This window comes from Pteropus medius, unplaced genomic scaffold (genome assembly GCF_902729225.1).
Source record: "Pteropus medius unplaced genomic scaffold, Ma_sr-lr_union100, whole genome shotgun sequence".
NCBI classification, from domain to species: domain Eukaryota; kingdom Metazoa; phylum Chordata; class Mammalia; order Chiroptera; family Pteropodidae; genus Pteropus; species Pteropus medius.
In genome coordinates this window covers 6,119,357-6,136,627 of record NW_024353908.1, presented here as the reverse complement: position 1 = coordinate 6,136,627, position 17,271 = coordinate 6,119,357, and the positions used below count along the sequence as shown (strand labels likewise).

The 17,271-nt window shown below is 39.0% G+C and overlaps 1 protein-coding gene across 3 annotated transcripts in view; it reads right to left on the bottom strand.

The window, feature by feature from the left end:
• Positions 1–17,271, bottom strand: part of FRMD4B (FERM domain containing 4B) — a 309,226-nt gene that overhangs the window by 224,494 nt on the left and 67,461 nt on the right. Inside the window, exon 1 of one of the 3 annotated variants that reach the window (XM_039851672.1) lies at positions 15,712–15,730. The exons of the other annotated variants lie outside the window; for them this stretch is intronic. The gene's annotated coding sequence lies outside the window, so the exon portion shown is untranslated. Of the gene's footprint in view, positions 1–15,711; positions 15,731–17,271 lie in introns of those variants that run through there. 3 annotated transcript variants of the gene reach the window in all.

Sequence of the window (17,271 nt, the reverse complement as noted above, 5' to 3'; positions counted from 1 at the left end):
TTAGCATAGTTTCTGGCTCATGGTGAAGGCAGTTAATAACTGGTGTTAGCTAGCTCTAAGGAACTTCTGAGATTTATTTCTAACTATTACACAGAGGTCAAATCACAGGATGCCCCTGAAACAGAACATCTGAAACAGGGCTCCTCTCCCACAAATGATCCCCTACCTCTTCATTTGTTTCATGGCTTAGATTTATGTCACTTTCATTTCACTTTGTCAATGCATGAAATTCAATTTAGTTGCACAAAGGAAGTAAGAAAAAAAAGGTCAGCTCAGGTAAAAATGTAAATTGATATAAGTGTTCTAGAAAGTAGTTTGGCAATGCCTAGCAAAAGACTGAAAAAAAATTGTATGCTTTTTGACTCAACAGTTCCATTTCAAGGAATTTAGCCTAAGTAAAAAGTGATGGTTTTTATAAAGATTTATTCTCAAAAATATTTATGACAGTGTAATATACAATAGATACAAGGAAATCAAATGCCCATAAATAGGAGATTGCAAAAGTCACGATATATTAGAATGCTAATTTTTGTCTATTACAGTCCCCCATGACTTTCCCTGTTATGTTCACTATGTGTGTCTTGCCGTAAACACCACGAGAGCAGGGGCCCTGCCAATCTTGTCCATCACTGTATGTACATGAGTAGACACCAATAAATATTTAAACATATACAGGATAGCTTATGTAGTACGATTCCATTTTTTGTAAAAAAAAGACATGTGTTTCTGGAAGTATGTTATTAGTGCTTTTCCCTAGATCAGAGCTCAGCAAACTGAACTGGCTGCCGGTTTTTGAAAATAAAGTTTTATTGGAACACGGTGACGCTCACTCTTTTACACATTTTCCATGGCTGATTTTGCATTAGAATGCACAGTTCAGTTTTTGCAACTGAGGCCATTTGGCCTGAAAAGTTGAAAATATTCACTATCTGTCCCAGAAACTAAAGTTTGCTGACTCCTGCTTAAGTGGTAGAAGTTCCTTCTGAGTGGTCTCATAGACACACATATATACACATATATGTATATCTGTGTTTGTGTGTGTATATTTTTTACAATGAACATGTGTTACTTTTGTAAGCAGACAAAAATTAGAATTATTTTTACAAAAGGAAGAAAAGAATAGAGGGAGGGAGTAGGAAAGAAAGGAGGAAAAGAGGAAGCAAGTGAAGGAGGAAACTGTTTATCCATATTTATCAATATAGAAAAATGTCCACAATGAGTGAAAATTTTAAGTATGGTATGAACAGAAGGGTGTCATTTTTGTAATGCCTGGATAAAGCACTGAGGAAATAAACAAAAAGTTGGCATAGCTGTATCTAAGGGACTATAGATGGGTGTAATTTCTTATTTCCTTCTTTGCTCTTAGTTATACAGTTGACCCATGAACAATATGAACTTGAACTGCAAGAGTCCATTTATACATGGAATTTTTTCAATACCTGTACTGTTTTCAACTGCATTTGGGATTTTGTAAATGCAAGGGCTGACTGTATGCATTGTTCTATGTATGTCATTTTATATAGGTGTTAAATATTCAGGGATTGGTATCTGCAGGGGTCCTGGAATTAATCCCTCTGGGATATTGAGAGGCAACTAAGTTTTTGGAGAGTCAAAAGTTATATGCGGATTTTTGACTGCTTGGGTGTTGGTGTCCCTAACTCTTGCATTGTTGAAGAGTCAACTATATTTTCTAAACTTTCCAGAATAAACATGTTTTATTTTCATCAGAGGAAAAAGAGAAAATAAGTGATATTAAAAAAGAGATAAACGATAATATCAGTTTGCATAAATAGAGCAATGTTTCTACTAGCCTTTGACAGGTCAGTGAAGGTACATTTACTTGGGGTCACAGGAGTATGCCCCTTTCAGCACACTGTCATCATTACTGCACTCCAGTAAAATGGCCAAAGTAGAGAGAGAGGTTAAAACCCAGCGCCACTCTTTTTTCAAAAAGTTTTAATGCTGGCCCCCAATCTGGCCTGGATACTTTTTCTTTACATTAAAAATAATTAAAAAAAATAATAATCCACTTAATTCCTTCCCAAGCACAGCTTACCATTTCTATCTAGATTAGAAAATATGTTTAGAAAAGATATTTTCTGGCTTGGTAGCTAGACACTTGTAGTGCCTCAGCCTCAATCACATGTCCCTGATTTCAGTCTTAGCCAAGATGGACATTTCTGGCAATGATGACAGCTCCTACTTCATGCTTGCACAGTGTCTCTTTCTGCTTTTCTCTCTCCATAGGAGGTAGGGGAAGGTAACCACCCTCTGCACCAGGAAAGCCCTCAACAATGAGGGAGCGGTGGATAAATGCCCCAGCCTCTGTCCTGGCAGAGTGGAACACCAGTTACCCACAGATGCCATTTTTCTTGGCTTTTTCTCCTTCCTTTGCTCATTCCTCCCACCCCTCTCTCCTGCTTCTTGGGAATCTCCTCCCAAATTAGCTTCTTGCACCCAAGATCTTGTTTCAGGTTCTGCTTTGGAAGAACTCATACTAAGAAAACTCATAAGCAAATATCAAACTAATAACAAGAATTATACCATAGAGTCCCAGAAAGTTCTCATAGACATGAAATAGAGTTTATTACTTTCTAGGATATATTCTTTCATTGTACAACTATTTATTGACTTCTACACTGGGCCACATACATGCTGGGTATGCAATGTGAACTAGATAGACATGATTTATACTTATGGAGCACAACACATTAAACAATGACTGAGCAAACTGTACTAAGAAAGTATAGAAAAATATGGAAAAGATTCATGTCAGGGAGGAAAAATAATTTTTCCTTTATCCTTCTGAGTATTTAGCTGAGATTCCTATAATAAAGACAAATTCGCAGGAGAAAAGAAACAGAATTTATTAACATCTACACCTTATGTATACTTGAGAGATACCTAGGGAAAAATGAATAACTTGAAGAGGTGGCTAAGAATTAAGGCTTAAATACCATCCTAATAGGGAAAGAAGAGGGAGCCTCTCAGGGGAGAATAAATGATTTTTAAAAAGATGAATGGTCCCTTAGAAGAATAGATAGGAGGTAAGATAGTGACAAAGTTTGTTTGAGTGTTGTATGTACTTCTACAACACCCACTCCTGCGATGAGTCAATCTTCCTTGGTTGATGAAATTCCCTAGGAGGGGATCTATGACAGTTTGGTTCTGTCTGGAAGATCTGTCTTTCAATAGATAAGGACAGTTCAGAAAAAGCTTCTCCTTGCATCTGCTGCCCTTCAAGTGCCTACAGCTCAAAATAATTGATATACCAAAGAGGCAAATTTGGGGGTGTATGTCCTGAACTCATACGGTCATATTTTGAGGTGGCATATCTTGCTACCCTACACTAACTTAGTCTGAGAGGTTTCATTTAAATTGGGCCCTAAAGTAGGACTTAGACAAAGAGTGGGAAAGGGTTACGATGTTTCCTTTATGTACAAAGACTAAGCAAGGAAGGTGGCTATTTGATGGGCTGTCTGGCCATATTAAAGGTTTGAGGATTACAAAATGTATGTGGTTAGCAAACATTCTCCCCTTTCATCTCACATGGGTTAAATATTCCAAGAGCTGACAAGTGTTTGGACACCTTCAGGGTATTAATTACTGAGAAGACCAAAACTGACCATTAAGATTTAAACATGGCCTGGAGAAGCATCCTTGAAGTCAGACAGTGCACGTAGTAGAGTCTGTTCTTGGTAACCAGGGAAAGTGTGGCTTTTCTACTAGGTGGCAAAAACCACTTTAACTTGTTTCAAAGACTCACAGCTTCAGGTTCACAAAGATGTCACTTTAAATTGGGTTGAAGAGCACCTGCCTGCTGATTCCCCCAGAAAAGCCTCAGAAGAATCTGATCCTTACAAACCTTTGGGGCACACACGCTCCCTGAGAATCTAAATCAGCTCAGTTCTTCCTAAACACGTGCCCTTTTGCACAATGCTTTATATGCTAAGAAAATGCAGTAAATACATCTTCGGTGCTTCCATGTTTATGATTGATTGCCTTTTTTCTTGTTGCAATCTTATAAGAGTTTGACTTCTTATTTTTATTATTCTCACTGCATACTAATACTTCAAACTTTTCAGTAAATTATGGTTCTCTGGTTCCTACTTCAGAATCATTTAACTGATTTAATGAGCTCTAATTATTGCACATTTTACCTTTCATATGAGAGTTCAGGAGTGTTTGGGCTGAAATAGCTGGCAAGAGTTCAAATACTCAGGAAGGGAAAAAATAAGAATGGGTCATGCAGGACTCACAACAGTTCATTTTATACCAGAAAGAATATCTATCTATCTATCTATCATCTATCTATCTATCTATCATCTATCTATATATTTATGTATATAGATATACATATACATTAGTTCATTCATTCATACATTCATTCTGTATTCATATGTATGCACCAGGCATTGTGAAAGATACCAGATCAGTTTAAATAGCTCTTTCTTAGGACTGCATTCTCCTATTGGGGGCATAAAACATAGTAGTTAAGGACTCCTGAGCTAGACTGTAAATATTTAAATATTGACTTCACCATTTCTTACCCATGTGATCACCAATTAGCCAATTTGTGACTCAGTTTCCCCACCTATAAAATGAGGGTTATAATAGCACCTACTCTACAGGTCTATTGTGAACATTAAATGAATCAGGACATACAATATATGTAAAATAGTACTTGGGCCATAACAGGCACTCTGTAATTGCTGCCTACTTTTTTACTATTGCATCTTATCTATAACACTTATGGCAATTACAGTTGTCTATCTATCTACTTATCTATTTATTTAATTAGTTATCCATTATTTATTACTTTTTTGTTTGCCTCCATCAAATTATAGGATGTATGAAAACAGAGACTAAATTCCCTGTGCTCTTCACTGTGCTTGGCTGAAAGTAAGGTGCCTAGTAAATGTTTGCTGAATGAATGAACCAACGAAAAAATAATTCTCTGCTGGGATGCATGACCCCTCTCATTCCTGACAAGCCTTTCACTTCGGAGCTTGCCATTTGTTGGACGTGGATAGATGGTTTTCTATCCAGATGGTGATTATGACAGAGGGAAGGCATTCTGGCATGCATGGAAGTTACAATGCTGGATGACGAGCCAATTCACTGTTTTATTCATCATCAAATGTTGTTGGCCAGGAAATTGATTGCTATCAGCTGAGCTCCACAGTGGTCAAGTGAAGAGGCTAATTTTTAACAGAAGCTAGGATCATTAGAGAGAGGGGGTGATGTGGTAGGAAGACAAGGGTTAAAAAGTGAGATGTCTCTCAGTCTTGTCTTGGCTTTGTCACTTGGGCAAGTCACTTCACCTCTCTGGACCCCTCTGGGCCTCTTGGCTTAATGAAGGACACAAATTGTCATCGGTAATTTGCAAACCTGGTTGTGCACCAGAATCTTCTGAAAAGCTTTTTTAAATACAGATTCCTCTAGGCCAGCATTTGGCAAACTTTTTCAATAAAGGTCCAGATAGCAACTAATTTAGGCTTTGCAGGCTATGTGACCGCTGTTGCAACTGCTCACACGCAGTTCTCCAACTGTGTAGTCACAGCAGCCACAGACGATAGGTACACAAATGAGTGTGGCTGGATTTGGCTGGGGGCCATGGTTTGCTGACCCCTGCTCTAGGCCAAGTGTAGCTTCCCTAGGTAAGGACCTACTCTCTGCGTATTTACAAAAGCTCCCCCAAGTGCTCTGGAAAATCAGCTACATTTGGGAGCCATGGGATTAGCCACTATAATGTTCCTTCCAGCTCTTACTGAGGCTGTGATTCTACATTTCTTATTTCACTAAGAGATGGGGCTACTCTCAGTCAACACTATACAGTAATATTAATATTCTTTCAAATACATCACATTTGGGTATTAGCTTTCTACAGCTGAATTTTTTACTCTCTCAAAATTCAATTCATTTTTACTGACATCATAACTGTCAGGTGACAGTACACCCTAATTTTTAGAGATAGTCGCAGTTTTCACCTAATGTTCCTGAGTAATTAAAATAGTGCCCTCTTTCATTCTCAAAAGTGTCCAAATTGGATAATAAATTACTTGCTCATCTTTAGTGACAACTTTGTGGGAAAACAGTCAAAATGATTGCTCCATTTATTTTATACTTACTAAGAGATAAGAACTGATTAGAGGGCTTCATCCATATTATCCCGATTAATCATCACAACATTTTGCTGATGGTTGATATTCTTAGGTTGGATTTCCCCAAAAGCAGACCCTGAGGCAAGAATTTGGGAACAAGTAGCTTTTCTAGGAAAGTTTCCTAGGAAGCATAAAGAGGGGAGTAAGAAAGTAAGACAGTGAAAGGAAAAGAGCCAATATCCAACACACAGTACACTTGTAAGTAAGTTACCTATGAATAACAGGGGCTCAGTCCTTCTGGGAACCCTCTGAGAGGTCATATGAGCATGCCTCAGAATTCTCCCACAGAGGGGCAAAGAAACTCCGTTTTACTCCACAGCTCCCATCCCTTGTTGGTTGAGGGTCACTTCTGGAGATGTTCACTCTCCCTCCTGCATGTCTGGCCTGTCGAATTAGTTAGAAGGAGCTCACTCTTGTGGCTAGAGAATGAATACCCTCAGGCAAAAGACACAAAGAAGTGGATATGAGAAGTGTCTGCAGACATGCCCATAGGCACCGTATTTGCTACCAAGACACTGAGGCATAGAGAGGTTAAGTCACTTGCCCAAAGTCCCATAGCTGGTAAGTAGGTGGTGGAAATAGGATCTTGACCCATGCATTCTAGCGTTGAAGAGTTTACCCTTAACTACAGCATATGACCTTTCTGTGTCTACCCTCGAGTCAACTGTACATTGCCCAGTCTCTGCACACTGGCCTTTTCTGGCCTGAGAGGCCCTTACAAGTAGGTGGTGGAAATAGGATCTTGACCCATGTATTCTAGCGCTGGAGAGTTTACCCTTAACTACAGCATATGACCTTTCTGTGTCTACCCTCGAATCAACTGTACATTACCCAGTCTCTGCACACTGGCCTTGTTTCTGGCCTGAGAGGCCCTTACAAAATTCTCCCAGCTGTAAAGTTGGCTGTTTTTGTCTCTGTCACAGCCAGAGACTGAGGTACTTATAGCTGTGGGTTCCCCTGGCCTCTCAGAGGACTGACAGGCAAACTTTTCTTTCTCTTTCCCCCTGTACTCTTCTGAGGCGTGGTAATTTCATATGGCTTCTTTGAAGACATCTCCATGAGATCAAGCAACTTCTTGTCACAAAGTCATGGCCAGCTTCCTTGTATATGGTCCGCTTCCTTGTATTTGCCTTCTCTCCTTCCCTTCCTCACTCCTATTTACCCTCACTCCTAGTCTCTGGGATTGTGCAATCCCCAATAAATAGTGTTAGCATCTAAGTTCTATTTTGTAATTGAGCATAATTTACCTGCAGTAGGTTTTGACAAATGCATACATCCAGGTAACCTACACCTACCCTTATCTAGATCTAGAACATGTCCACTAGTCCAGAAAGTTACCTTAAGCCCCATCCCAGTCAATCCATTCTTCTCAGCCTTATACAATCACCATTGTGATGTCTTTTACCTTAAAGCCTTGTCTGTTCCAGAATGTCATATAAATGGAATCATAGATTCTAGCACATGAGCTTCTGCCTGGGGATCTGTTTTCCAAGGAACCTGGGCTAGAACTTAGCCTTTAATTGATATATGTTAAGTCTTTCTCATAATTTATAATTCTGGTCTATTAAATTATGGACACAACTTCAGAGTGGATCGAAAGAATTACAAATATTGGTATTTAAAGTTCATTATCAAAATGTCTTCTTTTTAATGAGCGATTATTATGTGCAAGACAATGACCTATGTGCATTTTATACCCTTTTTCTTATATCTTCACAAGAAGTCTTTAGGGACAAATATTATCTTTGGTTTATAGATAAAGAAGCTGAAACTTCATTTAGGTTAAGTGGTGATATGAGATGGTACAACCTAAAAGGGGCAGGCAAGTCTAGGGTTTGAATCCAACTCCATCTAACTCTAAGTTCTAGGCTCTGTCATAACATACCTTACTTATAATTTATCTAAATCCTCTAACTTAGTAAGCATGATTCTAAGGAAGTTCATAAGCAAATGCTGGCTCATGATGTACAGAGTTGAAGGAAAAAGAAACTTGTACAAGGAGAGTGCTCGCTTCACAAAGAAATAATTGCCTCACCTCCTGAGTAGAGCTTGGGAAGGTCTCTAATAGAGGTCTATCTAGTAAAAAAATTACTGGATATCACAGATCACAGATCACTTACTCCCCATAGCAGGAAGGTTGCTCAAAAATCACACTGGAAGCAAGAGGGAGCAAGTAGTGAATCAGGGCTCACCCTGATTCATTTGAAAATGTACACTATACCTTTTATTTAACTCGCTCATTCAAAAACACTTACGGGGCAACTACTATGAATAGACCCTGCTGTTCTCCACTCTGAGGTTATAGCAGTGAACAGTCCGGATTTCTGAATAAATAATTAATAAATTTGTATTAAATTTTTGTTCATAGTAATTTTAATACATGCTGGAGACCTTTTTTTGCCCATCAATACCTATTCTATCAGAAGTGGGAAGGCTACTTTGGCCAGGAGGTTCCCTGGTAATAGGACAGAAGGAGTTTACTGAACATTTAGAGAGCACCTAAAAAACCTACTTGGCAAATGAGTGCAGTGGGATGAAACATTATCAGTGAGTGCCCTTACACATAGAATGTTTGGAGGTCAGAAGGTAAACCGTCACACATATATGATTACCAAGGCTAATAAAACCTGAAAATGATGTTTTTATCTTACTTTTCTATAAAGTATGAAACCAAGACCAAAGACTAAGTAAAGACCATGTGACTATTCAGTATGGAGTAAATGTAGTAGTTTGCAAACTGCTTTGAAAAGCAGAGACAGACATGTTTCTTACAGAAGTGTTCCTGCTAAGAAAGAAGAAGGAATGATAGAATTAGAATCTCACTAGCTTGCAGTCCTTAATGTATTCCTGGATCCTTCACTGATCCTCAACAGAGTGACCCCAACACCACGGGGCTCCTAAGGGAAGAGCACAGCATCCATAAATTAGTCTTAAAAAAACAAAATTGAATCTGAATTGGATCTGATAAAACCCTTAGATCCAATTAAAAGAAGAACATGGTGAATTACACAGTGGAGATAGAATCAGCAAAACCAGACCGTGAGAAACTCTACAAATAAAATAATCCAGTTTCTTCAACATATAAATGGCAAGGGGAAAAACAAAAGATATGAAGGGGAAACTGATAGATTAAAAGAGACCTAACAGACATATCAATCAATCCCAATGGATTGATATTATTTGCATCTTGATTCAAAAAATCTAAAAAGAATATATTATTTATGAGATAAATGGAAAGGCAAACACTGGATGTATGATGACATTAAGGACTTATTGTTAAACTGAAAGATGTGATACTGGCATTGTGCAAATTAGTCCTTATCTTTAGGAGATAAACACTGAAATATTTATTAAAAATGTGATATCTGAGATTTATTTCAAAGCAAGGAGGGGAGAATGAGGACATTAATACAGCATGGTTGGTCATAAGTTGATGATTTTTGAGGCTGAGTGATGGCTACAGGTATGATCATCATACTATTTTGTCTTTTGTATATGGATTTTGTACTTGTATATGTATATGGATATATACTTTTTATATTTGTATTTTTCTATAATACAAAGTTAAAACAAACAGAAAAAACAGAGAACTCTTTCAAAAAACAAAACTTATATAGAATTCCAGTCTTTAAAAGAGGTTTTTAAACTGCTGCTTCTCTGGGCAATGGGAAAGTTAGGGGCCCTGAACATGCCTCATTTATCTCCATCTTACTCCCCCAGCAGGCTTGGATGCAATGTGAATACCTCTGGCAAGGTGGAAAGAACATAGGTTTTGGGGCCAGTGAGACATGGATTTGTGCCCTGGCTCTGCATTTTCACAAGTCACTTAGGTTCTCTGAGCTCAACATTCCCTGTCTCTGGAATGAGGCTAACATTACCTTGAGTACTTAGTGATCTATTAAGAGAGTCAGTACCTGAGTGGTGAGTGGTATGATTTGGACCCAAGTCATCTAACTCCAAAAGCTATGCCTGTAACCACTATGCAACACTGTCTTTGACAATGAGGTCTCATGGTGAGTTGACATTGGAGATTCACAGCCATTTGAAGCCTAGAATCAAAAAAGGTAACTTCATTCACTGTAGACAGTGGGACATATAGTCCCTGAAATCCAACTTCCGGTTTTTGAATCCTAGGTCTACAATTACCAGCTATGTGATCATGGGCAAGTCACTCAAACTCTTAAGCCTCAACTTTTTCATTTGTAAGATGAGGTAATAACAGTATGTGCCTAGGGTTTGTACGAGAGAAAATATGATAATATAAGCACAGTGGTCATCTGTTATTTATGCCTGCCCAGCATTCATGCTGTCTTCCCTTTCCCTTCATTCTCTTCGGAAGAATCAGACTCTCTCAGTGTTTGAGAGGGATTGAGAGTACCCTCAGCTCCAAGGGTGGAATATGACTGGTCCCTGAGAGAACCACGTTCTCTTGTCCATGACTGGTTTAGATATGGGTACTGTATCCACACTGCGTCAGTGGGATTCCAACATGGGACTTACTGCTACAAAAAGTGAGTGCTTTTTTCCTCTAGGACATTAAAGAAGCCAGCCAGAAGCTGTTAGACCACTGCCCAAAGGCACCTCACCCCTGTGGAAGAAAGCACAACTCACAGATGTACTCACCTAGGCCGGAAAATATCTCTAAAAGTTTCAATCGCATCAGTAAATAAATTCTCCAGTTGGTCTGAAGCCATTCAGAACTGATTAATAGAGTCTCCAGCAAAAAGCAAATGCTCAATACATGTTAGCTAAAATGATTGTTTATTGAAAACAAATCAAATTTCTCCTGCTACTTTTCTTCTATTGTTTTGCTTTGGTTATTAATTTCAGTTTTTTATAAATTACAGATAATTTCAAATAGATGCAAAAGCAGAAAGAAAAGTATAATAAACTCCCATAAATTCTAAGAATTATAGATAGCCTTGTTTTGTTATACCCTACCCACTTCCCCTTTCCTATATTATTTTGAAGCAATTCCCCAATATATACCTTTTCTTTTTTTGTTTTAATTTTTAATTTTTTTCCCCTGGCTCTATTGATATATAATAGACAGTTGCTCATATTTACATTGTAAAATTCAATGTTTTTTATTCAATTATAGTTGGCATACAATAATATACCAGTTTCAATTGTACAACCTAGTAATCAGAGATCCACATAACTCACAAAGCAGTCACCCCACTAAATCTAGTACCCTTCTTCCCCCTTACATATTTATTACATTATTAACCATCTTCCCCATGCTACATTCTACATCCCTATGTCTATTCAGCAACTATCCATTTGTACCTCTTAATCCTTTGCCTTTTTTTTCACTCCCCATTCCCCTCCCATTTGGCAGCCCTCAAAATATTTTCTGTATCTATGAGTTTATTACTACTTTTGTTGTTGTTTATTTGTTCTTTAGATTCCACAAGTATGTGAAGTCATGCGATATTTGTCTTTTTCTATCTGATCCATTTCATTCAACGCAGTACTCTCTAGGTCCATCAAGGCAATATCTTTTTCCATCTCCTTCCTTTTATTCTGGGTGTCTTGCAGACAGCATATGTAGGGGTCTTGTTTTCTTACCCATTCAGCCACTCTATCTTTTGGTCGGAGCACTTAATTCTTCTCCATTTGAAGTACTTCTGGATAGGAATGTAATTATTACCATTTTTTATTCCTGTTTTTGATACATGTTTTTCTCTTCTTAGGGAAGTCCCTCCAACATTTCCTGTAATGCTGGCTTGGTGTTGATTAATTCCTTTAGCTTGTTTTTGTCTGGGAAGCTCTTTATCTGCCCTTCGACTCTAAATGGTAGCTTTGCTGAATAAAGTATTCTTGGTTGTAGATCCCGGGTTTTCATCACGTGAATATTTTGTGCCAAGTCCTTCTGTCCTCCTGCATGGTTTCTATTGAGAAATCAGCTGCCAGTCTTATGGGTGCTCTCTTGTAGGTAACTAACTGCTTTTCTCTTGCTGCTTTTAAGATTTTCTCTTTGTATTTAACCTCTGGCATTTTAATTATGATGTGTTTTGCTGTGGGCCTCTTTGGGTTCTTCTTTCTTGGGACTCTCTGAGCTTCCTGGGGTTTTATGTCTAGTTCCTACACCAGTTTAGGGACGTTTTCCATCATTATTTTTTCAAATAGCGCCCCAATTTCTTGTTTTCCTTCAGGTACCCCTATGGTATGGACATTTTTACATTTAATAGTGTCCCATAGGCTCCTTAAATTATTATTATAGTCTTGGCTTCTTTTTTCTTGCCATTCTGATTGAGTGTCCTCAGCTTCCCCATCCTCTATATCAGTGGTTCAAACCTCTTCTTTATCCACTCTGTTGGTTCCCTCTAACTTACTCATCTTAGACAATGTGTCTTCATTTCTGACTGGTTTCCTTTTATAATTTCCATTTCCATTTTTATGTTTTTTATCTCTTTGTTAAAGTTCTCACTGAGTTCATCTACACTTCCCCTAAGTTCACTGACCATCTTTATAATCAGTATTTTGAACTCTGCATCTGTTAGATTGCTTGACTCCATTATATCTGGATCTCTGTTCTGTTCTCTCATATGGTTTCTGCTTCTTTGTCTTCCCATTTTGGCTGCCTTTCTGTGTCTGCTTCTATGTACTAAGTAAAGCTCCTAAGTCTCCCGATCTTATTAGTGTGGTTTTCTGTGGTAGGGGTCTAGTGGCACAGTCCTGAGAGGGGTTCAGCTGCAAGCCAAGTTTAACTCCAGTATGTGGCCCTCCGGTGCCACCTGTTAAGATTCGGCAAGCAATCCACAGATGCCGGGCTTATAGTTGCCTCAAAAGACCACACTAGAAACTAAGGCCAGCTGCTGCTAGCGTGAGTCTTGGCTCTGCTAAGCAAGGAGCATCTGACTGGCTGAGGATACACCTGGATGTGGCTTGGGTGGGTCTGCGAGTTGGGCAGGTGGAGTTTCAGGGAATCCTCAAGGTGTAGCAACCTCTGTTATCTAGTTTGATAATGTCTCTGCTATGACAATGGTGAGTCCAGTGTGCTGGGAGTGGGGAGGGCTTAACAGAGAAACAAAGGATACCACCAGCACTTTTGTCTGGGAGAGACCCTAGCCTCTGGCTCTCACTCTGACAACTCAGTGTCGCCCTGTAAGTCCCTGGTGCCCTCCATGCAGCTTAACTGGTGCTAGTGCTCAGAGCAAGCAGGTTCATCACGCAAAAGTCTGCTCGCTTACACGACCCCTTTAAGAGGCATCTGCAGCCGCCGCTGCTGCAGCCTCCATCCCACTCAGCTGCTCAGGACTGGTAGCTTCGCATCCTTGCCCCATCCTACCTCCTCCCATTGCAGGGTGATTTCTTATTTCTCTCCCTAGTTGTAGGGTTTGTTCATCTAGATCCTAGGCGACTCTCCTTGCTGTTTGATCCATGATTCTGTCACAACTTTGATTTGGTCACCAGAGGAATGAACAAAGCCTCTATTATCTACGCCTTTTTTTTTTCTCCTCCTCAAAGCTGTACTTTTTCATCTGGCCAGAGTGCTGGCAGTACATGTAGAGCACACCGATGCTGTTGCTCACAGCAATATAGCCCCCATTGGTGTCGAGGGCCAGTAGGTAGACCACAATCCAGCGGAAACCCTTCTGGATCTTTGTGGGAATGGTGCTGAAGAGTGAGTACAAAGGGCAGAACTCTCAGAATGCAATGGGCTCAGATATGGATGCCATGGCCAAGGTGTCCACAGAGGATCTTCAGGCAGGAACAGGAATGTTTCTTTGGCATTGAGGGAAACCTCCTGAGGCAGCCCCTTGGGACTGGTGGGCCCTTGCAGGGCGGGAGGAGGTGGAGATGGCCTCTGGGCCATGGGGGTTGCCAGGAGCCCGTTCCTTGGGCAACTGGGCCAACCCCACTGAGCAACAGTGGACTCCAAAGAGGTTAGAGTCTACCTACCTTTTCATTTATATTTTTTTCAGATTCTTTTATAATGGTTTCTTTGTAGCAGACATAGATGGTGGTCTACCCACTATCTACTTCCTTGATTATTCCATCCAATATGGTTCATTTCTCACCCTTCCTCTACACAGCCATTACTGAAACCGCATTGGTAGACCTTTTTAGCCTAGGGGTAATTTCATTCTCCTTATCACTAACAGGGTCAGGAATGCAACTCAATATTGGCCATTGAAACATGAATAGGATACTTCTGGGAAATTCTCCACTCTTCTAAAATGCAGACGCAGAAAATGGTCTCCCTTTTTCCCATGAATATTGTCCTATCTGGAGGTGATACTCAGATTTGGAGCACAAATATTTGCTATTGGACTGAAGATGCAGTAATACCAAAGATGGCTGAAGATGGGGGAAGGACGCTAAGTCCTCAATGATATGGTTGAGTTGCTAAATCAAGTAACCCAAAAGCTTTCTCCACCTCTAGACTTACTGTTCTGAGAGTTAAAAGCCTGCTTTATTGTTTAAGCCCGTGTGCATCGAGGAATTTGTTATTTGCTGCTGAAAGCACCCAACTTTGTTATCAATACAGACCTATGACCTGTATAGTCTAGGTTTCAAAAGCCAATTAAGGAATCAGATTGAGATAATGTAACAAAGATGCCATAAGAGAGAGCAGGTTAACCCAGACAGAAGTTGATTTCTTTCTTATGTAAGAGTTTACATAGGTGGTCCTAGATAGGTTAAGATGGCTTTATGGCCATCAGGACCATTTGTCCTGCCATCTTTCACATACAGCTTCCATCTTCTCATCTCACACAGCTGCTTTGACTCCCACCAGCACATATATACTCCAGCCACTGGGAAGAAGACAGGGACAATGCAGACATCTAATGTCTTTAGGATACAACTCGGAAATTAATCACACACATCACATCTCATTGGCCAGAACTTAGTGACATGGCAACAGATGACTGCATAGAAGGCTTGGAAATGTAGTTATTATTTTGGGTGATTAAATGTCCAGTTTTATTATTACCAGAAAAAGGGAAAAATAAATACTAGGGCACAGATAGCAGCCTCAGCTAGAGAAGAAGCAGGGAGGGTTAATTTGATTTGGTTCAACTGACTCTTTTTAATTAAAATGACTTCAGAAGGTAAACAAGATTTAAAAGAAATGTCTTTAAGCACCCCAATAATTTAACAGAGCCTATTTACTTAGAAATGGGTAAAAATCTCTTTTTAGGTGGAACTCAAAGGGATTTCAACAATCAGTAATACCATGTTAGCCCAGTTTATTACCTTGCATACAAGAAACTAATAACTGAATTTTACTGATTTCCCTTAATTCCAAATGTCTTTTTCTAAATCAGACTGCACAACTATGGTTTAATTATATTCTTCTTGATAGTCACCAGAATCCCATAACAAGCTCCTATTTCACAATGCTATTATTAATCAGAGTAATCCAATTTATGGAAAAATAAAGACAGACAAATAGAGAAAAATGACAGAGCAGGCAAGGAGCACAGTACCCTGTAGCCCAGCTGAAATGGCTGTCAATAAAGGGTTTACGTAGTTAAGATATAAGCGAGACTTTGATTCAGAGGCAGCAGGTTTTAAATGATGCATGAGAACTCACCAAAGCAAATCCCTTTCTCCATGGTCCCCTCAGGGTCAAGTACCATGTTTCAATTATAATTTCATCAAATTGCTGTGATGCAGAACATGTTTCAGATTAATAGCAGTGCAGCATGGTTCTCTGCAGGACAGAATCAAAAAATTCAGAGGTTTGTTGAAATATACCCCCAAGATGCTCAGCTGTAAAACACATTAAAGACTACAAGATGATGGGACTATTTCTGATCTGTATTCCCCAAAGAGATTACTTTTGCAGAAAACAAGTTTATTATTTATGGTAGCAAGTAAGATTTCTCAGAGCAGCTGAGGAGGCTTCTTGCAATTACATCAGGAAAGCAGACCTGAAGTCAATTATGGAAATCATATTTACATTAATATAGAAGGTTATTGTTTTGCCAAGATGGATATTTCTTTCTAGAGCATACTCATGATGAGCTTGCAAGGAGGTACTAAATAGTTTGGTTTGGCTTTTTATTTCAAATGTTTTTATTCTTTTGAAAATATAGAAAGACATGATTTTACAAGTTCTACTTCAAATTGCCAGTCAAGTTTTAAGAGAATATCTCTTAGGGGTTGCCATGGGTCAAATGGTTATGGCATTGACATACTGAACATATTGGGAGTAAAGAATTCCAAAGAACTATAAGTTTTGTCCAAACTGGTGGCTGTATTAGCATTTGGAAGCCCTGAAGTGAGTCTAAGTCCCTCCATACACATTATTGTAAAGAAATAAGAGCAATTTGGGATCTAACTTCCATATTGGTTGTGGTGCTTACTAACTTCACTCTTTATCATTCTAAGTAGAGGAGAAAGGACCTTCCTTAAAAGAGATAAAGGTTAGCAGAAAACATTTAGACCCTCTCTCAAAGAGTAATTTATCTGATAAGAATGGGAGAAGACCAATTATTAATATGCAGCCTCTGCTTTCTTTGGCCTTTTCTCTTTCTAAACTGCATACCTACAGAAAGCATGAACATTCTCCCTACCCCGTTCTGGTGTGAGGCAAGTTGCAATCTTCTATCCAACTGTAGGGTGTCTACTATCTTCCCAAGTTTGAGTTTCAGAGTCCAGATATAGGGAGGAAATATAATAAAGACCATTTTGGCTTCAAGTCTACAACGTGGCTTTATCATCAGTAGAGCTCATATCATTCTGAATTTGAAGAGATGAGAATATGATTATCTCTAATAAACCCAACACTTGGTATGGCTTTCACAGTGTCATCTTGCATTTGACTCTAATTTGACCCTTCTAGCTGTATCTGTCTTCTTCGCTAGTCATTTAAGATATATATTTCAATTTTTTCAATATCCTTGTTTTTGTTTCTGTTGAAAATTCAGCTGGTGGTTTGTAATCCATCTGCATGGGCATGCAGAGTACTTTTTAATAATGGGTTTAACACGACTAATGTAATTTATGAAGATTTGTCACTGCTGAATGTAACATGAAAAATTAGGTGAAAAACAAATTAGCTTTAGGCAAGAGGTTTGAAGGAGTGGTTTTACATGTTTACTCAAGAGGGAGAAAATCTATCAAATTCGATAAGAGAAGGCTGCTTCTA